At 42.6% G+C, this 12,997-nt stretch overlaps 1 non-coding gene across 1 annotated transcript; it reads right to left on the bottom strand.

The window, feature by feature from the left end:
• Window positions 1-325: 325 nt before the first annotated feature.
• LOC145060788 (small nucleolar RNA R71) lies at window positions 326-432 on the bottom strand. The gene has a single exon (XR_013686971.1). It is a non-coding gene; the product is annotated as a small nucleolar RNA R71 (small nucleolar RNA).
• Between the last annotated feature and the right edge of the window lie 12,565 nt (window positions 433-12,997).

A 12,997-nucleotide genomic window follows, 5' to 3' on the forward strand; every position in this document is an offset into this window, starting at 1 on the left:
GGGTCCCGGTTTAGTCCAACCCGCAATACCTGCCACTGCCACGTTCGAGCTGAAGGGACACATATTGACTGCGCTGAAGGACATCCCATTTTTCGGGAAAGACCATGAGGATGCTTTTAAGCATCTAGATGAAGTCAACGACATTGCAGATTACTTCATTGTCCCAAATGTCAACAGGAACACAGTCTTGCTTAGGATGCTTCCCATCACTTTCAAAGGAGCTGCTAAGGAGTGGTTAAAAGCACTCCCACCGGGTACAATCACCACTTGGGCTCAAATGCGTGAGCAATTCCTGGACCAGTTTTGCCCACCATCCAAGATAACAAAACTCAAGAAGGCAATAGCCAACTTTGAGCAACAACCGGGGGAGTCACTATACGAAGCATGGGAGCGGTACAAGGGCTTACTCAGAAATTGCCCGCAACATGACCTAAATGTGCAGCAAGAGATGTCAATCTTTTATGATGGGGTCAATGTGATGACAAGACAACTCCTTGATTCTCAAGGACCGTTGACAAAGAAAAATCCAAGGGAGGTCAAGGAGCTAATTGAAGAATTCGCGAAACACTCCCGCGAATACCATAACCCGAGGCAAGATGGAAGCAAAGGCGGTGGAGGGGCCCAAACTGAAGAAATTGCAGCTGTCATGGCCATGCTGAATAACATGGATCGCAGGATAACACAAATGGACCAGTCGATACATGCCATAAGAGTGGGGTGCGAGCGATGCAGTGGTCCACACTTGACCAAGGACTGCAACGTGGATGAGTTTGGGAACAGAAAAGCTCAAGTGTGCTACTCTAGTGGGGATAAGTTTGAGGAGGGCTGGAGGAAACCGAAGAAGGAGTGGCTGCCATATGAAGAGTATAAGAAGCAAAAAGAAGAGAAGTATAGGCAGACAGGTCGAGGCCTTTATCAAAAGGAGCAACCACCAACCGAGAAGAAACCCGACCTAGAGACCATTTTGATGAAGTTTATGGAGGCTTCGGAAAAAAGACACGATGCCGCGGATTCCACTATCATGGAACAACAAACATTGATAAAGAACCAGCAAGGCTCCATCCATAACCTTGAAGTACAATTTGGTCAACTAGCCACTTTAGTTCATGAAAAATTATCCCCGAAGAATCCCGAAATAAAAGCCCAATCTCACGTAATGGCCATCGATACTGAAGAAGATACAATATCTGAGTTCCTGGAGGCGTTGAAAGAAGAACCGCAGCAGCCCAAGAAATTAAGGATCGAAAATGAAGAAAGTGCTGAACCAGGCTCGCCACGACGTGGCACTACTCTGGCCACGACGTGGCGCAAGTCTGAGCAAAAATCTTTTGAGCCTATTCCAACTTATCATCCACCTATGCCATTTCCCACCCGTGCAGCACTTAGTCAACTGGAGAAGGAACATTTATAGTTGGTGAAGCATGTGAAAGGGATTCCAATTAATACTCCCTTTGTTGAGTCCTTATCTAAAGCTCCCGAGAACCAGAAATTACTGCAAGACTTGATAGATACGCGAAGGCAATTAAAGAAGCAGTCTACAATGATTCTAGGTGAACAAACTTCAAAAGCTGTGTTAGGAGAAACACCAGAAAAGATGGGGGATCCTGGACGCCTCACTCTTCCATGTGAGTTTGGGAATAAAATGAAGGTTAATGCTTTAGCCGATTCCGGGGCTAGCATTAATCTAATGCCTTTTTCATTTTATCAAAAGTTGGAGATTCAGAAGATAAAGGCTACAAAAATGAAGATTCACATGACGAACCGTTCGGTGACACAACCCCGAGGCATAGTGGAGGATATTTTGGTGAAAATTGGAAAATTTGTTTTTCCAATAGACTTTGTAGTCTTAGACATGAAAGAAGATCCGGATGTTCCGATAATCCTTGGTCGGCCATTGCTTAACACTGCTGGTGCCGTTGTTGATATCCGTGAGTCTCAGCTAACTTTGAGGGTTGGAGATGAACAAGAAGTCTTTGGGATAAAGGATGACTTTCAAGAAGATAAAGAAGAGGTGTTCACAATTAATGAAGAGAATGAACTAGAAGAACTGGAAAAGCTTATGGAAGAAGAGATAAAGGCAGGTCATCAAGTCAAAAGGACAAAACCAAGGGTATCTGTTCCATATTTGATTGAAGTCATAGCTTACAAGAGCCCGCCTTCTTGGGTGAGCAAAGAGGACGAGGAAATGACAAGTGATGAAGAGGAAGTCACTTCAAAAGTAACAAGGCCGGTAGTGAAAGAAGAGGAGAATGTTATGGAATGCAAGGAACAAACAAAAGGCACGAAACGCAAGCTTGAAGAAGATGGAAAAGCTAAAAAGGAAAATTCAAAGAAGGCGTATAAAAGGAGAGTTCAAGCTTATAAATGGCAGTTCAAGGAACAAAAGATCCTGGTGGTAGACTCTTCCGAAGATTCAACGTAGAAGGCACGGAGTCCAGCTCAAGACTCCAAGAAAAAGAAGCGCTTCTCGGGAGGCAACCCGAGTTTGGTTTGCATTTTTTTTAAATTTTTCTTTCTTTCTTTTCTTTTTAATTAGGAAAGACATCGATTCATCATCTAAAAAACCGGTAATAAGTAGAGAATTAGCTGTAGGGAACTTTAAATAATGAATGATATGCAAAGAACTTAGTTAATATGATAAACATTATTAAAATTTTTTGCACCTGGCAGTTTCCACGACGTGGGCATAGCCCAGCCACGTCGTGGGTTAAAATGGAATACGCGATCTTAAAAAAAGACTTAAGGTCCACGACGTGGGCATAGCCAGCCACGTCGTGGCCTTTAAAAATCAGGGGGGGACCAATTGCTTAAAACCCTTTGACCGAGAAATCTCATTCCCCACTTGGAGACTGCCGCACTCACGGGAACATCATAACCCCACAGCCAATTTCTTATTCTACTTCCAATTTCCTTGCAAGATCTTGCCAATTAAGCTATTTGGTACGTGTTTTACTCATTATTTTGTAGTAATTCTTCCAATTTCAAGTTTTCATGGGTAGGGTTTGTATGATTCACGAAATTGGTTGAATCTAGTGGTTGATTTTAGATTAAATATCCCTTTAATGGTCATAGGAACAAACCCCAACCATTGATTTTAGTAGATACTGCATGCATATAGACCGATTCAGAATCTGTGCACGACGCGACCCACAACGTGGCGCAGCCTAGCCACGTCGTGACTTCTGTGAACATGTTTAAACTGTTGGTTGTTTGCTGTTTTGGTTTGCTTTTGTTTGCAGAAATGGGACCACGACGAGCTATTCAGCAGGAGGAAAACCCGATAGATGTAGCAAGCATACATCCTTTATACCAGTTTCCTCAAAACATTCCCCGACCGTTGCTAACAACCTACGAGAATCGGCTTGGATGGTTATACAATAGGGAGTTTGCAATAGCCCCAATTATTGATTGGGGATGGCTTGGTAGAGTGGGAATGGTAGCAGAGCTGGATCGTTATTGGTCGAAGACTTATGTTGGAGATCAATTTTCGTTCACTTGTCACGGGTGGAGGAATTTATTCGCTATTCAAGAACCCGTGTACCGGGAATTGTCGGTAGAATTTTTCTCTACCGTATGTTTCGAAGAACGCACCCTTGATGTCACCTACAATAGGGCACTTGTGTTTCATTTGGGTGGTGTATATCCTGAGTGTAGCCTTCGGGAATTTGCTTGGCGTATGGGGCTCTATACGGAAGTGGAGACGCAATCTCCGTTTTTTATACCTTTCTTGCTTGGATGTGTGCGGGATTTTGCTCCGGGTACTTTGGATGTGCAGTTTTGGCGGGGCATTTCTAACTATGAGTACAACACTTGTGACTCGAGTGAGTCACAAATTCGGAATCCTGTTTTCCGATTTTTGCACCGCCTTATCACGTTTTCAATCAATCACAAGCATCATGGTGACAAGGTCCCCATCCATAATTTATTTTATTTATGGACTCTTATTACCCCGGGGGTTTGTTGTGATTTGCCTTATATGTTGGCAAGGTTTATGGGGAAGAAAGCAGCCAATTCTAGGCCTGGGAGTCCAATTACTGGGGGGCATTTGGTTACTCGCCTGGCTAGGTCATATCATATTTTGACCCATGACTTTGTGAGGAATCTTACTCGATTCCCGGACACAGACTTGACCATTCAAGTCTTGGGTGTGATGCGAGCAGTGGTGAATATCGGGGGTCGTTTTGTTATACCGCCGATAGATGATGAGCAGGAGGAGGTGCAGCCGGGACAGCAACCACCAGCCAGGCCGAGGCGTCGGAATGTGCGGGCTAGAGGTGAGGTCGAGCGAGAGCGTACTGCTTCGCAGTATGTGCAGGGAGTGCCCACCGACCCTTTTCAGAGTCGGGTGGGAACATATTTGGATAATCTACGGGGTCATGCCATTTACCATACCCAGCTTACTGAGGGTATTTACTCACAGTTGGGTGTGACCCGACCACCTTCTATGCCACCACAGTATCCCTATTTTCCGACATGGGAGGAGCTATGGCGTCCGCAAAATGATGGGGCAGGGCCAAGTGGAGCACAAGATCAAGATGATGATTGATTTTATTTCTTTTGTTTTGTTTTTGAGCAGTTTTTTTTTTGTTGACTTTGGTGTGTGATGTAAAACCTTATTAAGACTATGATGTTACTTTTTGTTTCTTTTGGGTTGTTCTAATTTTTCAGATTAGCGTTGGAATTCTAAGGAGCATAGAAGGTTAACTTTCGAGTCGTGTTTGTCTAGTCAAGGAAGCTTAGAGTCGTGAGTCGGAACCCACAATTCAAGATAAGTGTGGGGTATATTAGGAGAGAGGTTATAGTTGGGAAATATATTTGCATAGAAGCATCGGAAACCAGTTAGCCATTGGTCAAAGCTGCTTGAGTAAATAAAGCAAACAAGTCATTTGCTACTGATGCCTAGTTTCCACGACGTGGACTCCTTATGCCACGTCGTGGCACTCTTGCAGTTTGTAGTAATTCAGCATTTTGGTGTTCGCGGTTTCAACCCATATCACGACGTGTCCAGATATATGCCACGACGTGATCCAGTTTATCATTGCCACATTTTTCCTTACAAATACCCACTTTGACGAATTGAAGTTTCGAGTCCTGTTCGTGGTTTATTTACGTATTCAACCAGTTCTACACCAAGTTTCTATTTTTGGAAGTCCAATTGCACATTTTCCACACTTTTGGAGATGCTCACGCCGCTATCCCAGGGGAGTCTGTTCCTTTTTCTCCCTTTTCTTTAATTTTGATTTGTTTTTATACATACAATGAGGGCATTGTATGAAATAAGTGTGGGGTAGGGGTAGAAAAAGTAAATTGCTAGAAAATTTTGAAAATTCAAATTTTTATTAATTGAATATAGTAATAATAATTTGAGCTATAATTGCTAGTATTATGCGGGATGATCCGATGAAAGTTCAAATGTTTAGTTGAGCCAATATACGTTATAGTGCATTTGTGGCCTCCCTTATTTTAGTGAATCATGGAATAAAAACATAACCCCGCTTGGTTTGAGGGATGCAATATGTTTAGTAGCCTAAACCTGAAATGTATCCAGGAAAATTGTTGTCATTAGCCAATAAAGGTTGAGGTTGAGCGCTTCTGCTTAAGCATGTATGATTTGAGTGAAAAAAAAAGAGGTACATGTAATATTAAAAAAGAGAGAGAGAGAGAGAGAGAGAGAGAGAGAGAGAGAGAGAGAGAGAGAGAGAGAGAGAGAGAGAGAGAGAGAGAATTACGAGTAAAGTTGGAAGAATTTTGGAGCAAATAAAGTGAAGATCAAAAGATCAAAATTCTGAAGAAATCCAAAAAGTTGAAGATACCAGAAATCAAATCAAATAAGGTGGTGAATTCAAAGAAATAAAAGATCAAATTATCAAGAAAGTGAAGAATTCCAAAAGAGCTCCATAGTGGTATCGAAAAAATTGTAATTCTAGTTTATGTATGCTTAGGTTGCTCAACTAAAAATACCTTGAGGTTGGGAGGTTTTCTGCGGATGGATTCGGAGGGTTGCATAAAATGAGCATTGTTCGGAAAAAGGGGGCGGGTGTTTATGAAGATTGTTAGTATTTAAAGTATGGGGGGGGGGGGGTACTTTAGGAGAATTTTAGACACAAATGCATGCATTGAGGTTTTGGCATAATGGCTGAACTAGAGTCGGATTGTTCTGTGTAGTGTTAGTAATTAAGAATTAAGTTTAAATTTGTTTGAGGGCAAGAAAAGCCTAAGTGTGGGGTATTTTGATATTGCCATATTTATACTTATTTTTAGGCAGTATTTAAGTACATTTTTATTAATAAATTGATAATATGTTTAGAATAATGATACTTATGAGTTTAAATTGTTATTTTCAGTCAATACAAAGGATTTTCGAAGAGAGGGACCAAAGGTGACGAAATAGGGAACATGGGAGGCTTGGAAGACAAGAAAATAATAAATTCACGAAAAGAGCTCAATTCACGACGTGGCGATGAAGCCCACGACGTGGCACGGGTGTTCCAGAAGATACACATCGTGACGCGGAGGATTTCCTTGAAGGATACGAATTACTTGAAGCCCACGACGTGGCGCATCTGGCCACGACGTGGCGCGGGTTTTTGAGGATTATATAAGTCCTCCTGATTATTACGAGAAGAGAAGCTTTTGGCAGAAGAAAAAGGATTCCAGGAGACGATTCAGAGCGAGAGAAAGGTTCTGGAAGAGGGTTTTCAACACCAAAAGAAGTAAAGGTTTATAATTTAGTTAAATAAGAACATGTCTTTCATTAATTTTAGCTGTGTTAGTTTAATTACTATGATGAGCAGCTGAATCTAGCTACTCTTGTTTAGCTAGATGAAGCTTTAAACCTATGAATAGTTATATGATTATGGATCGAACTTAGTTGGTGAAAATTTGCTTGTGTTTGATTTGTGTAACCTAGCATGTTATTATTTGTTTACCTAATTGCTTAATTGCATGTTTTGTGTAGCATAGTGACCATTAAACTGCATGAACCTGTTTACCTAATAATTTAGTGAACATTGAATTGTTAGAGCTAGGATTGACCAATCTTAGTTAGTAATTAGAATAAATAAAGTTTAGTTGTGCTAGAGAACGTGAATTGTGATCATAATTGCGTCTATACAACAAATCTTACATAGCATATTTACATTCATAATTAGTTCTGTGTTTAATTATGTGTGAACATACATGGTTTGACATGAATTAGTTAGTTATTGGTAAGATAGAACTAAATTACTAATACAACTAAAAACCAACTTAATAATCCGTAATCATTAGCTAGCCATAAGGGAGAAGTGGATTCAAAACTAAACAAGAGTGTGTTTTTATTATTGAATTTGATTTAAGTTCATCTGATCTTGTAAAACCAGATAAAACCCCTTATTAAACTTGTTAATAAATTAGGTCAATTTAATAAGCAAGTAAATTAATTAGAACACCGTTCCCTGTGATCGACACCCGACTTACCCAAGCTATACTGTAATCTGACTAGGTACACTGCCTATAAGTGCATAGTTAGTTAAGTTTGTTAGGTTATAAATATTAAAATTAGTGAGTACTTTCGTGCACATCAGTAGCCAATTTACTTAGTAAGCTGGGACCTGTCTAATTGCTAGTTTGGCTAGATTTGTTCGTGTCGAAATGCTAGGGTGACATAGAAGAATCCGAAAGGAGATGCATTGAAGAAATGTCAGGGCTGTCCCGCTAGTTGGATAGGCGACTTCTCAATCTTGGAAGAGCATCTTGCAAGGGTTAGAGGTTTTGAAGGATGAGCTGATATGGAAGATAGAAAGCCACGTTTTTACTCGTGACTTAGTGGATCGAAACAACCAGTAGAGATTTCGGATCTTATTATACGTGACCCCGAGCCCCGATTCTGATCTTGTTTTCTGGTAACTGCCACTTCGATCAAGTGTTAAACTACTACTTATGGCTTCGGTCGAGAAAGGTATGGGCTATGGGTCGGTAGGATAATGCTAGGTCAATTCGGTCCACTGTCTCTACTCCTACCTATCCCGCTTAAGGTTATATGGATGAAGCTTGCTTTGGGTCCACCACCTGGAAGAGTATTGAGATTTCTTGCTTTGAAGTGGGGTTGTAGTTAATCGATTAGCTAGTAGGCTAAGGTCTAAGCACTAAGGGAACAAGGGGCTAGCCTCAAAACCCTAACACTAAGCTAAGTGAACGACCAACAGCTAATCGACTAAGTGGATTAGGATTGTTAGTGAGTGAAGCTTTGGGAAAGCTTACGAACAGGTATCCTTTGATTCCCTTTACAATAGGAAGGAAGAAGCATAGTGGGACGGGAGGAGTTAATACCAGTTAGCCCCTCGCTTTATGGCTTAGAAGAGTAGCTGGCATTGGCTCTTTTTGGGGACAGTCGATCAAGGAGATGACAGAAGATGGCATCAAATCAACGGCGTAAAGGCTTGGATGAATTTAGTTAGGCCATGGCACTCTTTTCAATGGCAAAGACAGCTTTCGTCGTTTTTTAACTAAAGACATTCAATTTCGATCATTACTCTAGATTCCGTAATCTGACATGAACTTGCACGACTGAGCTGCGCTGCCTTTGCCTAGCTGGGTGAAGGATGTAAAGGAAGAGGGCCGACAAGTTACTTATTTTTGATTCCCAGATGCATTGAAATAACAAATAAGCATAAGCAGTAAGTAGCGAGGATCACAGAGAGAAGGTGATTCACGGTGAATTATTATTGGGAGACCAACTCCGGGTACTAGTAATAGACTTTCTTACAGGTCTTATATCCAAAGCTCGAGTCAAAGTGGGAGGAATTGCTTTCTAGTTCGACGAGAGCCAGATATTTGTTATATCCATGTTTATCTTACTATACCACTTGATATTAGATATTCAAAGATGGTCACTCTATTCTTTTAGCTATTCTCTCACTGCACATTAATAGAATCTAGACACTTTCAAAGTGTGGTGGATTTATAAAGGTAGGTTGGCTGTGCTTGGGTCTCCTTCTCTTGTGCGCGTCTTAACTATTATTGAAAGGACAGGATCAGTACGACCTCTGGCTCAAGGTCTTTAGGCTGAGCCCATTCATTCCATTCGATCGATCTGACCAATTAAGCGATAATAGCAGAGGAGGATTTTTTTGAATTGAATAAAGCAAGACTTTCCCTGAGTCGCCTATAGTAAGGAGTTCTGAAGCCCCTAGGCAAAAGCTTTGCCCAAGCTCATCGCAGAAGCCATGACCCAGTTTATATTATAGGGTAGGCCGAAGCCCATAAGGCCCCATGTCCATGGTGCAGCGGCCGCAATGGTTGCTTTGAGAGAAGTTCTAATAGAGAAAGTAGGCGTGGAGGAATACCAAAGGTAGCTAAAGGCGTTGAAAAATCCCGACTCTCTTCTTCAGCAGCACTTCAAGCTTCTCTTCCGTCTACCGATCCGCGGTTTGCCATATAAAGCGCTCTCTTTTTTAACTTCGGGTATAGATAGTATCGAATTGCTATAGGCATGTGGGCTTTAAGAGCCTTGGGCTATAAATACTTAAGAAATGGAAGAACTTAGTGGAACCGTAGTAGAACCGTTAGAAGAGCAAGAGAGAAGAGCTATTCATGAATAGATGACCAAAAAGGCCTTGTCACGAGCTGGAGTCGAACCAGCACCTCTAGGAAATGAAGACAATCCCAACGAACTACCATTTCTTCTAATCGTGACTTTGTTCACCCGGTTCGTCATGCACAATCAAAGCAAAACTAAAATGACTACATCCGGTCACGTTTCCGCTAAAACACTAGAATCCCAAAATGAGTTATTTAAAGATGTATGTGACATAGGCAGGGCCATCTTTTTTGAGACTTTGTCTCAAGAGATCTAAAAACTTGATTTCTTCTTGGTCCCTTTCTCCCACGTCCACTTCCAATTCCCTCCGGTCCAGTCGGTCGCGATGTTGGCCTAAGAAGTCGTTAAACGCTTCTTGGGGGTTGTAAGGGGCCTGGGCAGCCAAGGTAGGATTCTGGGTTAAGACTTTTTGAAAAATTTGTAGACACTCATGTTTGAGTTCTCGGATCTGTAGATCCCTGTTCTCAAACTCGAGTAATCTTTGATACTCTTGCTAGGAGGGAGCTTGCCCCAGCGCGAGTTTGATGTCGGACCAATATTCTCCCTTTTCCTTATCCAGCAGATAGGAGCTACCGTCCCCCTCGAGTCGTGCAATGCGATTTCGCATCAACGATTCCAAGCTACAATTGTGGGTAAGGGGGGTGGCGCCGCTTCATCCACCCTTGGGATCGCAGAACGAGCCGATGTGCCTTCCATTTCCGGTTCGGGCGAGGGCTCCATCAACACTTTGATCTCGAACGAATCCTCCTCCAGGAGGAACCAGAATTGGAAGGGATTATTCCCCCACCCGACGGACTCATCATATAGATTTCGGCCCCACTAGCGAATAAAGCCCTCGCAGCAAAACCAGTAAAAAAAATAATAAAACTGGAACACCCTACTTTAAGTAAGAGTAGCGAGAGAGATCGAACCCCAAAAGAATGAGTAGCATTAAAGAATAAGGCATGAACGAACTCCGATTGTCCGCACCGGACCCCAATAAAATACAATAAGACCCATAATACTACAAGGAGAAATAAAGAAAGTAGAGTAGTTCTTACTCTTTTTTACATTCCTTATTTCTTAAAACCTCGATCTTCAAAGAAAACTGACTCCTCCTACTCCTTCTTCTCCTTTAGGATAGGATCGTCGTTGGTCCTTCTTTCACTAATGATCTAATGATCTCACCATTTTCTAGTAGTTCTCGCTCCTAGCTCGCGGAGCGGCATACCGGGAAAGAATTCACCCTTTCGCTTGCGTGAGCAACGGCCCCTAGTGCCCAGAGCAAGCACCTTTAGTGTTCTCGACCGCCTGCCTTTCGGCCTTAGCGTTCCAAACAACCAGTAGTGTGACCGATCTGTGTTCAAAACAACCGATGACGGTAACGATGACTCGTGGGGCCCCCTAACGCCAAACAAAAAAAAGGACTAGTGCTATAACGACGAGTGGTGTGGTCCTAACAACCTAATATGGTAACGACAACTCGTAGTGGTCCTAACTACTAGCAACAACCACTACGGAAAGCGCCAAAACGACGATAATGCTAGACCGTAATATATAGGCTTGCGAAGCAACCACTCCCTTGGTAACCTTGATCTGCAACCATCAAGTCGGCCTTACCAAATCAAAGACAACTAGTGTTCCCAAAGACGGAAGAACAACATGCGACGGAACAAGACGGTAAAGCAACCACTCGTTGTCATTTAGTTGTCCATCACTCGTAGTCTCTGTGTCATAGGTGGTTGTTCGGAAGGGTTTGACAACGTAACAGACAGCTAGGCAGTTACTACGCAACACACATTGGGGTGGTGCAACAATGGAACGACTAGTAGTCTATGACTAGTAGTGTTACGGAACAACTACCCGACGAGTGGTAATAACGACAACTACAGTAGGTTTGACAGTAGCATTAGGACGACTGGTTCTCGTAGTTGTATTGCCCTAACAATACGACTCAAACAACTACGAGTGCTCCCAAGACGATGAGACGCATGCGCTATACCGTCGAGTATTGCTTGCGAAGCAACCACAACTCGTTGTAGGTCCTCTCCTTACATTACAGTCGAGTAGCTTTCACTCCTTCGCTTGCAATGTGCGGTTGGTTTAGCTAACGCATGGCTTCCCCAACGCCAATAGTCGCATGTGTTCTCCTAGACCGGAACCCATGCCTTTAAACAAACCGCATGATGCGTTCCAGAGTTGCCGTAGTTCTGTTACTGCCTTGTCGTCTTGGGTTGGGAAGGATACAACAGACTCAATTCAAGGACACTCAATTTCAAGCTCAATTTCAGGCTTTTGAAGCTCTGACACTTTCGGTCGCATTTATTCTCTCTTTTGTTTACCTATCATTTTCACTTTCTTTAACCGTACTTAGGTAGCTCTTCGTTCGTTCGGCAGAGGTGTAGAGCTATCTACTTGGTCGCGACTGGCTCTGCTACGCTAGGTTCTCCCTATGGCTCTACGTATCGTTCCCTTCGGTCGAGTGAATCCCATTGTTCCGGTCCGAGAATCCCTATGTCTGAGGTTGAGCAGCTACGCTCTCGTTGGTCGAGGTTAGATCCTCGTATGTCGCCACTCTCATCACTGGGCGTTCTCACTTTTTCCTTGTTATCTCAGGACACTCTGCCAGGTTGTTCCTTGTTGACCGGCCTTGTGATTCTCGTTATAGAATGTAGTGCCCAACAGTTTAAAGGAATGGGTGAAGTCTCGGGATCCGCTCTAGTCGAGTAAGAGATTTCCCCTGTAGAGTAGTCTCCGTATCGGTCCATGGGCTAAGGTGCAATTGCCTTCTTAGAGCCAGTAACTTCATACTTTAAATTGGAGAAAAAAGAGTTCCAGCGGCATCTTCCATTCATCTCTATTTTGGTTTTTCTGCACCATATTTTGATCTCCCTTTTCTTTGATCCGGAATTGCCAACAAATCCTTGACTCCTCGAATACAATGGGATTTCAAACCTGGCGAATCTTTCACTCTACCTCCTCTTATTAAGACTATAGAATGTTCCTGCGAATTATGACCTTCCCCCGGAATGTGAGCAAATATATCATGTCGATTGCTCAACCGTACTTTGGCTATCTTACGTGGAGCTGAATTCGGTTTTTTCGGTGTTCTCGTTGGTACACTCGGGCGTACTCCTTGCTTCTGGGGACATTGATCCAAAGCTCGAGTACGGTCCATGCGCCGTTTTTCTTCTCTACCATGACGAATCAATTGATTTAATGTAGGCATCGGTCGCTCTTTCTTTCTTTTTTCCTTCGCCCCGATTTTTCCTCTGTAATGTAACTAGTTTTACTCCCGATCCGAAGCACCCCTTTTCCATTCATAGAGAGATCCAATCGTGAAAATCAATAAAAAGGCCATTATGGACCAAGATCCAAAGGGATCAATCTTGTTGGGAGGTACTTCCCAAGGAAAGGAAAAGGTGACTTCCGGATCAG

Source organism: Lactuca serriola, chromosome 6 (assembly GCF_051521515.1).
Source record: "Lactuca serriola cultivar US96UC23 chromosome 6, Lser_US96UC23_V15, whole genome shotgun sequence".
Lineage (NCBI taxonomy): Eukaryota > Viridiplantae > Streptophyta > Magnoliopsida > Asterales > Asteraceae > Lactuca > Lactuca serriola.